Source organism: Macaca thibetana, chromosome 1, assembly GCF_024542745.1.
Source record: "Macaca thibetana thibetana isolate TM-01 chromosome 1, ASM2454274v1, whole genome shotgun sequence".
In the NCBI taxonomy this organism is placed as follows: Eukaryota; Metazoa; Chordata; class Mammalia; order Primates; family Cercopithecidae; genus Macaca; species Macaca thibetana.
In genome coordinates, this window is record NC_065578.1 from 103556708 (window position 1) to 103573277 (window position 16570).

The following is a 16570-nucleotide window of genomic DNA, read 5'->3' on the forward strand; positions in this document are numbered from 1 at the left end:
AAAAAGAACAGGATAACAGCGATGTTCACGAAACAGGGGAGATAACCATTAGGTCTGGCTGCTTGAGAGCCGGGCAGAACAGATTCATATTTTCTTCTTTCAAAAGCAAATAGGAAAAATATCACTGAATTATTTTTCTCAGCAAGCAACATGCCTGAGAAAGAGAATGCGTTCCTAGGGGGAGGTCTCTAAAATGGCCACTCTGGGGACTTCTGTGTTTTATAGTTGCAGATAAGAGATGGAATAAGCCTGGTCTCCCGTAGTGCTCCCAGGCCTGATGAGGAAATTCCCACCTAATAAGTTTTGGTCAGATCATTGTCTGCTCTCAAACCCTGTCTCCTGATAAGATGTTATCAATGCATGCCCGAAACTTCATTAGCAATTTTAATTTCGTCCTGGTCCTGTGATCTCCCCCTGCCTCCATTTGTCTTGTAATATTTTATTACCTTGTGAAGCACGTGACCTTTGTGACTCACATCTTATTCATACACTCCCTCCCCTTTTGAAAATCACTAATAAAAACTTTCTGGTTTTGTGGCTTGGGAGGCATCACGGAACCTGCCGACATGTGATGTCGTCCCTGGACACCCATCTTTAAAAATCTCTCTCTTTGTACTATTTCCCTTTATTTCTCAGACTGGCTGACATTTAGGGAAATAGAAAAGAACCCATGTTGAATTATCAGGGGCAGTCTTCCCCAATAGTTTGGTACTAGGTGAACAAGGAAAGCAGTCTAGAACACAAGGACTGCAATTCCTCGCCAACTCTTACTGCTGGGGTTGACCTAGAGCCAGTAGATTACAGTGGTACATGACTTAAGGAAATACCAGCTGACCGGCTAAGGGAGTTTGTACCATCCCTCCCCAAACCCCAGGCAGTGCAGCTTGCAGAAATCAAAGTGACCCTTTCCTTCTGCTTTAGGAGAGAAGAGTGAGGATTAAAGATGATTTTGTCTTGCATCTTGGATACCAGCTCAGCCACAGTAGGATAGGGTACCAGGCTGATTCATGGGGCTTCCATTCCAGGCCTTAGCTTCTCAACAACATTTCTAGGCACACCCTGGGCCAAAAGGGAACCAGCTGCCTTGAAGGGAAGGAAATAGACCTGGCATAATTCATCACTTTCTGACTAAAGAGCTCGTGGGTGCTGAATAGCCAGTAGCAATACCCAGGTAGTATGGTGTGAGTCTAGGGCTCTGAGATGTGTGGCTTCAGGAGTGACCCAGCACATTCCCAGCTGGGGGAATGTGCAATGACGAACGACTCCCTTGGTTTAAGGGAAAAGTAAAAGGGACTTTGTCTTGCACCTTAGGTACCAGCTAGGCCACAGTGAGGTATAGCAGCAGACAGGTTGGTGATCACTGAGTCCAGGCCTAGGCTCTTGGAGGGCACTTCTGGATCTGTCCTACACCCAAAGAGGAGCAGGCTGCCCTGAACTGTGAGTCCCAGGCCTGACAGCATTCACCACAAGCTGAAAAAAGAACCTCTGGGCTTTAAGTGAATATCAGTGGTGACCTGGCAGAACCCTCCATGGACTGGTGGTGGTGGAGGCCACAGGAAGTAGATCCTCTGCTTGTGGAAAAGAGAGAAAAGAGAAGGAAAAATTTTATATTGTAGTTTGAGTGCCAACTTAGCCGCAGTAGAAGAGGACATCAGGTAAACTGCTAAGGTTTTTGATCCCAATCGCTGGATCCCAGAAAACATCTCTGGACATGCCTGGGTCCTGGGGAAACTCGCCAGCCTGGAGGGAAAGGTCATGGGCAGGACCCATCACCATGCCATCTTCCATTCTGACCCAGTTGTAGTCCCAGTGGTGATGGTCACAGTGGTGCTTGCATCAACACATCCCCAGTTCCAGGTGGCTCAGTGTGCGTGCACACACACAGATGCACACACACTTCATTTGTTTAGGAGAAAGTAAGGGAAAAGAACAAGAACATCTGCCTGGTAATCCAAAGAATTCTTCTGAATGTCATACAAAACCACCATGTAATACCTGTAGAGCCTGCAAAAACCACAATGTTATTGGACTTTAGACCCCAGTCCCTTTGAATACCTAGAAAGTTATTCTAAGAAATACAGGCATAAAGAAGCCATGACTGTGAAGACTACAACAAACATCTAAGTCTTCAATGCCTAGACACAAACAAATATTTACAAGCATCAACACCATCCAGGAAAACATGACCTTAACAAATGACCTAAATAAGGCACCTGCAACCAATCCTGGAGAAACAGAGATAGGTGAACATTCAGGCACATAATTTTAAATAGCTGTTTTGAGGAAACTAAAAAAAAAAAAATAAGAGACACAGTACAAGCATTAAGAATTCTATTAGAAAAATTTATCAAAGAGATTAAAATAATGTTAAAAAATCAAGCAGAAATCCTAGAGCTTAAAAATGCAATTAACTTGCTGAAAAAATGTATAAGAGTCTCTTAATAGAAGAATTGACCAAGCAGAAGAAAGAATTAGTGAGCTTGAAGACAGGATACCTGAAAATACAATTAGAAAAGACAAAAGCAAAATGAATTAAAACACACACACACACACACACACACACACACACACACACACACCCCTACAGCATCTAGAAAATAGCCCTTTCAAAAGGGCAAATCTAAGAGTTGTTGACCTTAAAGAGAAGATAGAGAAAGAGATAGAAGAAAAAGGTTTATTCAAAGGGATAATATCAGAGAACTTTCAAAGCCTAGAGGAAGATACCATTGTTGAAGTACAAGAAGTTTATAGAACACAAAGCAGATTTAAACCAAATAAGACTATTTTAAGGCATTTAATAATCAAACTCTCAAAGATCAATGAAGAAATCCTAAGAGCAGTGAGAAGAAAGAAGCAAACAATATATAATGGAGCTCCAATCCATTTGGAAGCAGGCTTTTCAGTTAAAATCTAAAAGGCCAAAATAGAGTGGCATGACATACTTAAAGAAATTAAGGGAAAAAACCTTTTACCCTAGAGTAGTAAATCACTTGAAAATATCATTTACATATGAAGGAGAAATAAAGACTTTACCAGACAAACAAATGCTGAAGGATTTCATCAACACCAGACCTGCCCTATACAAAATGCTAAAGGGAGTTCTTTAATCTGAAATAAAATGATGTTAATGAGCAAAAATAAATCATCTAAAAGTAAAAAGCTTACTGGTAATAGTCAGCACACACACAAATAAAACAGAATAGTATAACACTGTGATTGTGGTGCATAAACTCCTCTTGTCTTAAGTAGAAAGACTAAATGATGAACCAATAAAAAATAATAACTATGACAACTTCTGAAGATTTAGACTATACAATAACACATAAAGAGAAACAAAAAATTTATAAAGGTCGGGGGATGAAATTAAAGTGGAGTTTTGTGAGTTTGCTTTTTGCATGTCTATTTATGCAATCAGTGTTAAGTTATCCTCATTTTGAAATAATGGGTTTTACAACAGTATTTATAAGCCTTATGGTAACCTCAGATTGGAAGAACACACAACTAACACAAAAAAGCATACAACTGATACAAATTAAAGCTTACCACCAGAGAAAAGCACCTTCTCTAAAAGGAAGACAAGAAGAAAGAAAAGAAGGAAGAGGAGACTATAAAACAACCAGAAACAAAATAACAAAATGTGAGGAGTGAATCCCTACCTATCTAATAACATTGGATTTAAATGAACTCATGTAATCAATCAAAAGATGCACAGTGGCTGAATGGATGAAAAGAAACAAGACCAAATAATCTGTTGCCTACAAGAAACATGCTTCACCTATGAAGATACTGTATTAGTCTGTTCTTGCATTGCTATGAAGAACCATCTGAGACTGAAAGAAAAGTTTAACTTCCTTACAGTTATATCAGCTATACAGGAAGGGCTGGGGAGGCTTTAGAAACTTGCAATCATGACAAAAGGTGAAGGGGAAGCAGGCACAAATTATATGGCCAGAGAAGGAGGGGAAGAGGAAGGTGAAAGAGAAAGTGCAGTACACTTTTACACAACCAAATCTGGTAAGAACTCACTCACTGTCATGAGAATAGCAAATGGAAAATCTGTCCCCATAATCCAATCACTTCCCACTAGGCCCCTCCCCCAGCATTGGAGATTGCAATTCCACATGAACTTTGGATGGGGGCAAAAATCCAAACAATATCAGAGATGTATAAACTGAAAATTAAAAGATACTCTATGCCAGTGAAAAGCAAAAAAGAGAAAAAGTTTAGCTATATTTATATCAGATAAAATTAATTTTAAGACAAAAGTGTAAGAAGGGACAAAGAAGTTCATTATATAATGAAAAGGGGGGTCAATTCAGCAAGAGGATGTATTGATCATAAATGATTATGCACCCAACACTGGAGCACCCAGATATAGGAAGAAAATATTATCAGAGGTGTTAAAGAGAGAGAGAGCCTTCAATACAATAATAGCTGGAAATTTCAACACCCCACTTTCAGCCTTAGACAGATCTTCCAGACCAAAAAAAGAAAAAAAAAGAACAAGTAATCATTAGACTTAATCTGCACTCTAGAACAAATGAACCTAATAGTTATTTACAGAATATTTCACGCAAAGGCTACAGAACACACATTATTTTCCTCAGCATGTAGATCATTCTTAAGGATATGTTAGGTCACAAAACAAATCTTACGAAATAATATCAATTATCTTCTCTGACCATAATGGAATACAACTAAAAATTAATAAGAAGAGGAATTTTGGAAACCAGACAAATGTGTAGAACTTAAACGATATGCTCCTTGAATGACCAGTGGGTCAATAAAGAAATTAAGAAAAATGAAAATGTTTTTGAACAAATGATAATGGAAACGTATCACATGAAAACCTATGGAATATAGTGAAAGGAGTACTAAGAGGAAAATTTATAGATGTAAGTACTTATATAAAAATTCAAATAAGTAACCTAATGATACATCTGAAACTACTACAAAAGCAAAAGCAAACCAAACCCAAAATTATGAGAAGAAAAGAAATAATACAGATTAGAGCAGAAATAAATGAAATTAAAAAGAAGAAAACAATAAAAACAATTAATATAACAAAAAGTTGTTCTTTTGAAAAGAGAAATAAAAGTGACAAACCTTTTGCCAGACTAAGAAAACAGAGAAATGACCCAAAAAATATAAAATCAGAAATGCAAAAAGAGACATTCCAACTGATAGGATGAAAATTCAAAAGATCTATGACTATTATGAGCAAGTATAAGCCAATAAATTAGAAACTCTAGGATAAATTTTTAGACACATAAAACCAACTAAGATTGAACCAGGAAAAACTGAAAACCTAAACAGACCAATAACAGCTAACAAGATCAAGACCATAATAAAAACTCTCCCAGTAAAGGAAATCCCACAATCTGATGGCTTCACTGCTGAATTCTACCAAATATTTAAGAACTAATATCAATCATACTAAAGCTGTACCCCCCCACACACAAAAAAAAAAAAAAAAAAAAAAATAGAGGAAGAGGGAATACTTCCAACTCATTTAACTTGGCCAGTAGTACCCTGATATAAAAAACAGACAAAGACACATCAAAAAATAAAAATACAGGCTAAGTCACTAATAAATACTAATGCAGAAATCCTCAATGAAATACTAACAGAACTTATTCAAGAATACCCTTAAAAAATTCATCATGATCAAGTGGGACTTCTCCCAGTGATGCAATGATGGTTCAGTATATGCAAATCAGTGAATATTACTGGAAGTTCTAGCTAGAGTAATTAGACAAAAGAAATAAACAAAAGGACATCCAAATTGGAAAGAAGAAGTCAAATTACCCTTGTTTGCAAATGAAATGATAATATATTTGGAAAAACCTAAAGTTCTCCCCAAAAGCTATTAAAACTGATAAAGAAATTCAGTAAATTTGTGGGATACAAAATAAACACGCAAAAATCAGTAGCATTTGTATATAATGACAGTGAACCATCTGAAAAAAAAAATTAATCTCACTTAAAATAGCCACAAATAAAATTAAATAACTAGGAAATAACCAAAAAAGTGAAAGATTCCCACAATGAAATCTGTAAAATGCTGATGAAAAAATTGAAGGACACACAAAAAATAGAAAGATATTCCATGTCCATGGTTTGTAACAATCGAAATTGTTAAAAGTTTCATAGTATCCAAAACAATCTACAGATTTAATGTAATCCCTATAAAAATATCAGTGATATTCTTAACAGAAATGGAAAAAAAAAAGTCTGAAATTTATGTGAAATTACAACTACCCAGAATAGCCAAAGCTTTTCTGAGCAAAATGAAGAAAACTAAAAGAATCTGTTATCTGATTTCAAATTATACTACAGAGCTATAATAACCAAAAGTGCACAAACAGAATTTAAACAGATGCATAAACAAATGGAACAAAATAGAGAACTCAGAAACAAATCCATACATTCACAGTGAACTTATTTTTCACAAAGGTGACAATATATTGGGGAATCAACAGCCTCCTCAATAAATGGTGCCGAGAATACTGAATATCGATATGGAGAATGAAACTAGATCCCTATCTCTCACCATATACAAAAACCAAATGAAAATAGATTGAAGACTGAAATCTTAAATCTAAGACCTCAAACTATAAAACTATTGAAAGAAAACATTAAGAAACCTCTCCAGCACATTCTTCTGGGAAAAAGATTTCTTGAGTATTACCCTATAAGCCCAGGCAACCAAAGAAAAACATCGACAAATGGGATCACATCAAGTTAAAAACTTTCCACATAGCAAGGGAAACAATCAATAATATGAAGAGACAGGCCGGGCGTGGTGGCTCAAGCCTGTAATCCCAGCACTTTGGGAGGCCGAGATGGGCGGATCACGAGGTCAGGAAATCGAGACCATCCTGGCTAACACGGTGAAACCCCGTCTCTACTAAAAAGTACAAAAAACTAGCCGGGCGAGGTGGCGAGCGCCTGTAGTCCCAGCTACTCGGGAGGCTGAGGCAGGAGAATGGCGTAAACCCGGGAGGCGGAGCTTGCAGTGAGCAGAGATCCGGCCACCGCACCCCAGCCTGGGTGACAGAGCGAGACTCCGTCTCAAAAAAAAAAAAAAAAAAAAAAAAAAAAAAAAAAAAAAAAATGAAGAGACAGCCCACAGAATGGGAGAAAATATTTGCAAACTCCCCATCTTATGAGGCATTAATAACTGTAATATATAAGGAACTCAAACAATTCTATAGGAAAAAAGTCTAATAATCTGATTTAAAATGGGCAGAAGATTTGAATAGACATTTCTCAAAAGGATAAATACAAGTGATATACAGGCATATGAAAAATTTCCTAACACCATTCATCATCAGAGAAATGCAAATCAAAAGTACAATTACATGTCATCTTATCTCAGTTAAAATCGCTTTTATTCAAATGTCAGGCGATAATAAATGTTGGGGAAGATGTGGAGAAAAGAGAACCCTTGTGCACTGTTGGTAGTAATATAAATTAGTACAACCACTGCGGGGAAAAGTTTGGAGGTAAAAATACAGCTATCATACTATCCAGAAATCCCACTGCTGGTTATCTACCCAATGAAAGGCAATCAATGTATCAAAGAGGTATCTATACTTTCAAGTTTGTTGCAACACTATTCACAATAGCCAATATTTGAAAGCTACTTAAGTGTTCATTCACAGGGCAATGAGTAAAGAAAATGTGGTACATGTACCCAATTTAGCCATAAAAAGAATGGGATTCTATCACTGGCAAAAACATGGATGGAACTGGAGGTCATTAATTTAAGTAAAATAACTCAGGAACAGAAAGACAAACATTGTCTGTTCTCACTTATTTGTGGGATCTGAAAATAAAAACAATTGAATCATGGAGACGGAGTGTAGTAGAATGATTACCAGAAGCTGGGAAGGGTAGTGGGAAAATAGGAGGCAGATGGAGATGGTAAATGGGTACCAAAAAATAGTTTGAAAGAACGAATTAGATAGCACAATAGGGGGACTACAGTCAATAATAATTTAATTGTACATTTAAAAATAACTAAAAAAAATGATTTTTTCATAGCACAAAAGATAAATGCTGTAAGGGATGAATACCCTATATTCTATGTCGTGATTATTATGCATTGTATGCATACCTGTACCAAAATGTCTCATGCATTTCATAAAGTACCTATTATATACTCACAAAAATTAAAAATTAAAACTAAAAATTAAAAAGAAGGGCCGGGCGTGGTGGCTCACGCCTGTAATCCCAGCACTTTGGGAGGCTGAGGCGGGCGGATCACAAGGTCAGGAGATCGAGACCACGGTGAAACCCCGTCTCTACTAAAAATACAAAAAATTAGCCGGGCGCGGTTGTGGGCGCCTGTAGTCCCAGCTACTCGGGAGGCTGAGGCAGGAGAATGGCGTGAACCCGGGAGGCGGAGCTTGCAGTGAGCCAAGATCGCGCCACTGCACTCCAGCCTGGGCTGGGCGACAGAGCGAGACTCCGTCTCAAAAAAAAAAATTAAAAAGAAATTATTAAAAAATGGATGGTGTGTCTGTACTGAACATGTGCAAACTTTTTTTCTTGTCATTCCCTAAGTAATACAACATAACAAGTATTTTCATAACATTTACATTGCATTAGGTATTATAAGTAACACAGAGATAATTTAAAGTATACAGGAGGATGTGCCTATGTTGTATGCAAATACTACACCATTTTCTATAACACAGTTGAGCACTTGTGCACTTTGATACCTGTGTAGGGTCCAGGAACCAATCCGCCATGGAGAAAGTGGGATAACTATATTCATAGATTTAATTCAACACTGTCTTAATATTTTATTAGGTATATTCCATCTCGACAGTTTTAACTTTGAGTGAATTGAATTTGTAAATTTACTTAACATTTGCAAAGTAAAAATTATTTAGATCTTTGTTCTCAGCTTTTCTATTTATAAAACAGTTATAGTAGTAGCAGATAATCGTCTTATAATGTTGGCATTTATAAATTGCTAGAAGAGGGTCTGACATATTACTCTATAAAGACTCTATTTTCTTCAAATAACTAAATTTATCTTTAAAAAATACTTATTTTTTTCAATTAATCTTGTGGTGTGTGAACAGTTTCTATGTTTTCTCATTGTTTGCTGTCTCAATTCTTAAAAGAAAGTCTTTGTAAATCAAATTTATGTTTATAGCTACAGGAGTTAGTTCAATCCCTATCTAACTGTAAACTTAAAAATAAGTAGTAGGTCAAAAAAGATCTGCTTTATCTGGTAGTTTGCTCTTAATTCAAGAAGGAATGTTTTCTCTTTCTGTTATAACTTCAGGATAAGAAAGAATAGGATGAGAAATCATAACTCAAAGCTTCAATAATTTATCATGTAAATTATTTAAAAACAAATGTTTTAGTCAAAATGTATTTATAGAGGATTAAATCTAGGTTAGACACTGATGGGGGTGCATAAAATAAGCACAAGAGCTTATTTATTTTCCTTTTTGTTTATTTAATTATCTTGATCTCACTTATTTTTACAAAGAGATAAAACAGCCTCTGGAAAATTTAGTCCAAAAAACATATTCTATAAATCATGAAGCATCCTCTGCAGGACCAGGCTCTTTGATTACTTGAGTCTCTAAGCCAGTTCTGACATCAAAGCAGGTTTACATTACATTTGAAGACCTTGCGGCTCCATAATTCTCTTCATGACTTACATAATCGTAAACATGGTCATCATGGTAATTATTCCTAATGAGGATAACATTTTATTTTCCTTTTGTCTCTCTACTAATAATAGCATTTTGTGCAGGTTTTTACTTAATCTACCAACAAATACTTTTAAAATATCTACCCTCAAGCACTGATCTGGGCATTAGGGATACATGGATGAAAGACATGGTGTCTTCCTTTACAAACTTCACATTTCTGGGAGTAGCAGATAGTAGAGAGGCAAACAAATACAGTGTAATATGCACTAATATAAATGTATGCACCAAGTGCTATGGGGATACATAGCAAGTTCACATGAAACCGCCTGGGAGATTAAATAATGTATCATTCAAGAAATATTTATTGAGTTTTTTTTTTTTTTCACACACAGAGTAAGTAAGTGAGCTGATTATTGGAAAACATATAACTTTGTCAGATGAAGAGGCAGAATTGACATTGAATAGAAAAGAAACAGCATGTGCTGCAGTCAAGAGAATGTAATTTATGCTTTGCAAATTGTGTGCAAATCATTTAGTATGTCTAAAACAATATCAGCAGGTTAAAATAGAAAGATAGAGACCATAATGTAGAATGTCTTAAATGTCATTCTACAGAGTTTAGAAAGACAAATGGAGACTGATTTTAATCAAGGAGTGACAAGATCAGTAGAAAGTCTCCTCTGGAAAATAATTTGTGGTTATCTGAGGCAAGTTAGACTACAAGTAGAATGATCACCAGTATTATAGATAGTAAATTTTTAGTTCTCAGGTTAAAAAAGAGAAAGTAGTGAGGAGATATGAGGATTCAGAAGGTAAAATTGAAAAAGTTTTGTGATTAATTGAAAGTGTGAGATCAGGTAGAGGGAACAATTTTCTGACATAAGTGACTGCCACATAGAATCTCCATTTACTAATATAAGACACTAAGAAAGAAGAGCATATATGGAGATAACATGGTAATTTTGGTTAGTTTATTTATTTAGCAGGAATGTATTGAGCTTTTACTATGACAGAAACCCTATCCTTCAAGAGGATACTTTCTAATGGGAGACAAAGAAAATATAGAAATTGTGTGTGTTGGTGGCGGGGGCGGGGGGGTTAATAGTGACAAGTGCAATAGCTACAGTTAGGATTTTAGGGAGCGAAAAATGTGAAATAGGATGCCATTGTATGTGATTCAGACAGGAGACCTCATTAATAAACAAAATATTTTAGGAAAACACAAAGTAGCTAAAGGAATAAGTTTGCAGCTGAGATGGAAGTGGGAGGCAAAGCTCTAGGTTGAGGGAGCAGCCATTTAGAGGCCCTGCCATGAGAACATGCCCAGCATGTTTGTGGATTATCAAGGAAGCTACTATGACTGCAGCCAAGTGAGCGAGACATACAGTAGTAGCAAAAGAGAATGTTTGAGAGGCTGGAGTTAATGGATCACCTAGTACTTTGTGGGCCAACATAAGGATGTTGACTTTTGAATAAGATGAGATACCATAAGAATTTTGAATAGAAGAGTGATATAATTTTTTAAAGAACATTGTTGGGAACCAAAAGGGCACATGGTAGAAGCAAAGAGATAAATTTTTAGACATTTGCAATCATTTACTCAAGAGATTATTGTAGTTTTGGCTACACTGATAGAAGTAAAGATAATAGGAAGTTGCTAGTTGCTGAAAATATTTCAAAATCACAGGCAAAATAATTTGAAATGTGAAGTAAAGAAAGAGATAACATGTGGGTAAAATGTTGCTTGAAGAATTAGAAGAATGGAATGTCTATCAACTGAGTTGGGTAAAACTGTAAAAGGAATCTTCTGCATGAGAGTTCAGTTGTGAAGAGTCAATTTTGAACATGCTAACTTTTAGATACTCTCAAGACATCTAAGTGATGATGTAAAGGGGAGGCAACTAGATATGCCAGTTAAGAGTCTACTGAATGTACTTGATTTGAATAAATTGTGGAGACACCAATATAAATAACATATTCAAATCTATGAGACTCAGTGAGTTCACTTAGAAGTAGGCACAAAGAGAAGAGTTTCAAGAACTAAGCTTTATGTAACTATAATGCTTTTAAGTCTGGAAAATGAGGAAAAATAGAAAAGGATCTGAGGAGCAGTTACGTGGGCAGAAGAAGAAAAAGTAGTGTGTGATATCCTGAAAATCAAGGGAAGAAAGTGATTTCGGGAGAAGAGAGTAAGTGAGTAAAATACTGACAATAACTAATTTAAGATGAGACTGAACATTGACTAGTTTTAGTTATGTGGCATTTGATATGCCTTAAATTTTAGTGAACCGTTAATCTGTATTCCAGAAGAAAATTCTGAATGTATATATATTTAGGAATTATCAGTGGCATTTGAAGCTAGAGGTGTTGATAACATTTTCCAATTAACAATAGTTAATCATGGCCGATCGCGGTGGCTCACACCTGTAATCCCAGCACTTTGGGAGGCTGAGAGGGGGGTGGATCATTTGAGGTCAGGAGTTCAAGATCAGCCTGACCAACATGGTGAAACCTTGTCTCTACTAAAAATACAAAAGGATTAGCTGAGTGTGATGGTGTATGCCAGTAATTCCAGCTACGTGGGAGGCTGAGGCAGGAGAATCACTTGAACCGAGGAAGCGGAGGTTGTTGAGAGCAGTGATTGTACCACTACACTCCAGTCTGGGTGGAAGAGTAAGACTCCAACTCAAAAAAAAAAAAAAAAAAAAAAAAAAAAAAAAAAAAAGTAGCTAATCATGATGTGAAACCAAGAAAATGAATACATTGAGTTGATGCAGGAAGAAGGCCAGAGAGTCAAGTAGAAAATATAATGGAATTGTTCTTTTAAGATTTTTGTTTATTTGTTTTAGTTTTTCTTGAGTTATTTTCCCCTCAATTTTCATAATTGGACTTGCAATGTTTGGTACTTTTATTTTTTATTTTCAATGACATAACTTTATAATTTATAATTCAAGCCTGTTTAAATTTTTTTTCTATTCATTAACTTCTATTTTTTTAATTAACTAATGAATTCCTTTATTAACTTTGGTCTTATACTTTGTCATATATGTAATTTATTCTTATTTTATTTTTTTTATTTGGTGATTTCTGGTTATGGTGCATGGTTACCAGCTAGCACATCTAGAATCTAGGTCCTAAATCTAAATGAAATGTGTAATCAAGAAGTAAAGGACACTTGAAACCCTAACTGTTGGCCAAGATATATTTATCTGCTTATATATATTTATATAACAATTATATATTTTTAACAATTTATTTATTAAATCATGTATTCAAATTATTTTGACTACCTGTCACAAATATGGCAAAAATACATTATCTTTTCCTTTGAAGATCATACTGTTTAGTGGAGAAGACTGATTTATAGCAAGAAAACATGATACATGGGTCCCTAGTAGGAATTTTGACAAGATGTTACAAAATGGTGAATTAATACTTTGCATAAAGAGTAGCATTTGCCCTTGAGAAAAGGGGTTAAGTATTTTGGCCCAGGCATGGAGAATTTTGAAGTAAAAACAAATTCAATGAGGCTGCTGTAAATGGTGAATGTGAGTAGGACAGATGGGTGATGAAGCTATATCTCAGTGAAAAGTGATTCATTTAACAAATGTGGGTCTGGCAAGAAAAAGAAATGCAAGGGAGATGAAAGCACTTAAAGAGTGTACCACTTTCTTAAAATAAGGGGTGCAGCACTGAATATATTGTTTCTTTTTGACGGTCCTGAATATTTCAGAACTTAGCAAAATTACGTATTCAAGATTTAGTCGCTGTTACAGTTCTCACACCCTAGCAAATCACACTGATAATAAAACCATTATGATTAAGGAAGGCTTCTACACATTGGAAAAGTTAGCAATAGGCAAAGCTAAAGTAGGGAAAATATATCAGGGTTTAGACGCTATAGGTTTTCTTGACAGACCAGGCTGCTTCTAAAGTCTAAACCTTTTTCATAATTAACTGCGATTTTCTTCTTCCCTAAAATAAGTCTCAGTGTCTCAAAATCTCTCTCTCTCTCAAGCTCCCTCCATGGATTTCACTGTCAAAGCCTCATATTTGTGGTCTGAGATCTCATTTTCAGTTCTTTCAACCTCATCATTGTGATGACCTTCCCTTTGATAATTAAACAATAGTTCCTTTTGCTAAAATTTAGAATTCTCTGCGCTGGAAAATTCTAACTACTTTTTTTCTTACGTTATAAGCAAAAGAAAAAGTATGATATTTATTATTTTCCCAGATGATTGAAAAATAATTTATGACATATTAATAAATTCAGCAAGAGAATCTCAAATTATTTCCATTATTAAAATCAGCAAATTGCTCTGGGCCTTTATTGATTTCGCAAAACACCAATCACTATATTTATCACCGAGTTAACATTCAGTCATGTACGCTGGGGCTTTCATTTAAATATTCTTAAAATATCAAGAAACTTGCATGAAATTGTGTGTAAATATTGATAAATATTGCAAAAGAATATGTGTATTTTCATGAAAATAGCAAAAAATTTACGTAAAGGTTTGTTGAATTTAAGGAGAGTCTTTTACCTATTGTACTTCAGAGTCCCCTTATCATTGGTTTTTACTGTGAAATGAAACATCTTTATTTAAATTCATATTTATTGAGTGTTTCCCCTACTATGTGCAAAATATGTGGCTGACCATGTTTGGAACTATTAATTGTACTATTCTTATTCTGAAGAAATGTGTTGCCTAGAGGAATAGTTATATATTTTAAAACGTATATTGGAACACTCCTTAAATTCAAGGATTGGATGAAGTTTGTGAATAGATATAACTGTAAAATGAGACATAGAAAATGAATGAGGCCTCATTTTGTACTAGGCACTGTGCTGGACATTCCATTTTGAATGTGATGTATTTCCTGCAGAGTTGTGTGTATGTGAGAAGGGATTATAGAGAAATATAACAATAAATGTATGGTTGGAGACATCAGTAGAGATTTCAGAAAGAGTTTGCTATTTAAAATTTTCTAAAAGATAAGTGAGGATTATATTTTCTATATACGTAATAGTACTTATAATCAATAGTGGCATTGGCGTGACTTTGATTATTTAAAATAGTAAGTTTTACGGTTTACATTTTTGGATACTTGTTTCTTTATCCTGGATATACTTAAATGAGTCATTTGATCTTGAAGGGCTTTAAGTTTTCAATCTGTAAATTTGAGATCTAAATAAGGAAATAGCTAAATTCTTTTTCATCTTTGCAGTTTGATTATACCCTTTGAATTTTTTCTATGTGTTACCTACTGCTAGGTGACCTTTGTGCCCTATTTTAAGTATTAATTTTCATAGACAATATGCTTATTCATTTGGCTCATAAATTAAAAACATCATAACCCTAAGCTCCTTTTCTCTCTTTTTTTTTTTTTTTACCATCAACCAAAATTTAATTCACTATTATAGAAATAAATTTAGGTAGTAACAAAATAAGTAATCTTCTGATAATCCCACACAGTTCGTGTTAATTTTTTTCTGTGATCTCAATAGTGTTAACATTTAATTCCTAAAGAAGGAAAAATGGTCAAGATTTTTTTCTGCCACCAATCCACTCTGAAATGTTGCAGAATTCTTTCAGAAGGTACAGTTTTATTTTATTCATCTCTCCAAGCTTACCAACCCTTTCACCAAACATCTGACAGCTTCATCAATGGTTTATTTTTCCTCTGTACCATTGATCACTTATCCATTGGTATCTTTATAGGCACTTGCTATCCTGTAGCTAGAATCTACTCTAAGAGCAGAGCAGCAAAAGGCCAAAATAGAGCAAGAAGTATTCTGGATGGTAATGTAATACATTTCCTGTTGTAATCTAAGACAGGGTTTCTCAAACTGAGTATTGTTAATATTTAGACTAGATAATGGAGACTATTATCCATTAGTCTCTGTGGTAGAAGACTACGTTGTTCATTGTAGAATGTTTGAAAGTATCCCTGGCTTCTATCCACTAGGTGCCAGTAGCACCACCACCCTTTTTTTGTGAAAATAAAAAATGTATCAAGGCATTGTGACATGCCCCCTGTGGTTCAAAGCATTGCCAGAAAGAATGCAGAATATCCCCTCAATTTGCATTTCAGAAAATCAACACACATGAGTGTGTGTGTACATGTGCATAATCCCAAATATTGTATGGGTCAATTATACTAAATAAGTTGTTTGTTAGAAATTAAAATTTAACAAAGTCTCCTATATTTCTATATTAAACCTGCCAATTCTACTTGAGTTGGGGGCATGGAACACAATTGCTCTAAATTGAAACTACTAATTTAAGATCATTTTAGAAGGTACAATAAAGCGTTTTAGGCATAATTTTGATATAGTCATGTGTTAAAGCTTTTAGCTAAATGGATTATTGTTACCACCAATATAGTTATTTTGGTAAGTTCAAACATCTGTAATAATGGAAAATAAAGCAAAATGTACCACTTAGTTTCATTATGTGGATTCAATTCCTGAGTAATTTAGTACTTTGATAACTGGGAAGACAAGTGGCTCCACTGACTTCAGTTTTCTGCAGCACTCATTAGGCTAGAGGCAGGCTTTCTTCAGATATAAAAGTGATGGATGAAATTCAGAACCTGATAGTTATTCTCATGATAGCACAGACATCAGGAATATGTGTTTGCCCTCTGAATGAAGCCTACACACTCTGCCATGAGAACCCCCAAGTGCATAGACATTGAACCATTTAATCTGCTCTGAGCCTACGTCGCCTAATCCTGTAGTTGATATAATCATTTTCAGACACTTACAGGTCTCCAGACGACACAGCTAAGGAAGATAAAAAGACAAGGTGAACTTGTGTTTGCCCTCTCATTAAATTTTGCAAACTGCTATGTTTAAGTTTCTATTTTATGGACCACTTAGG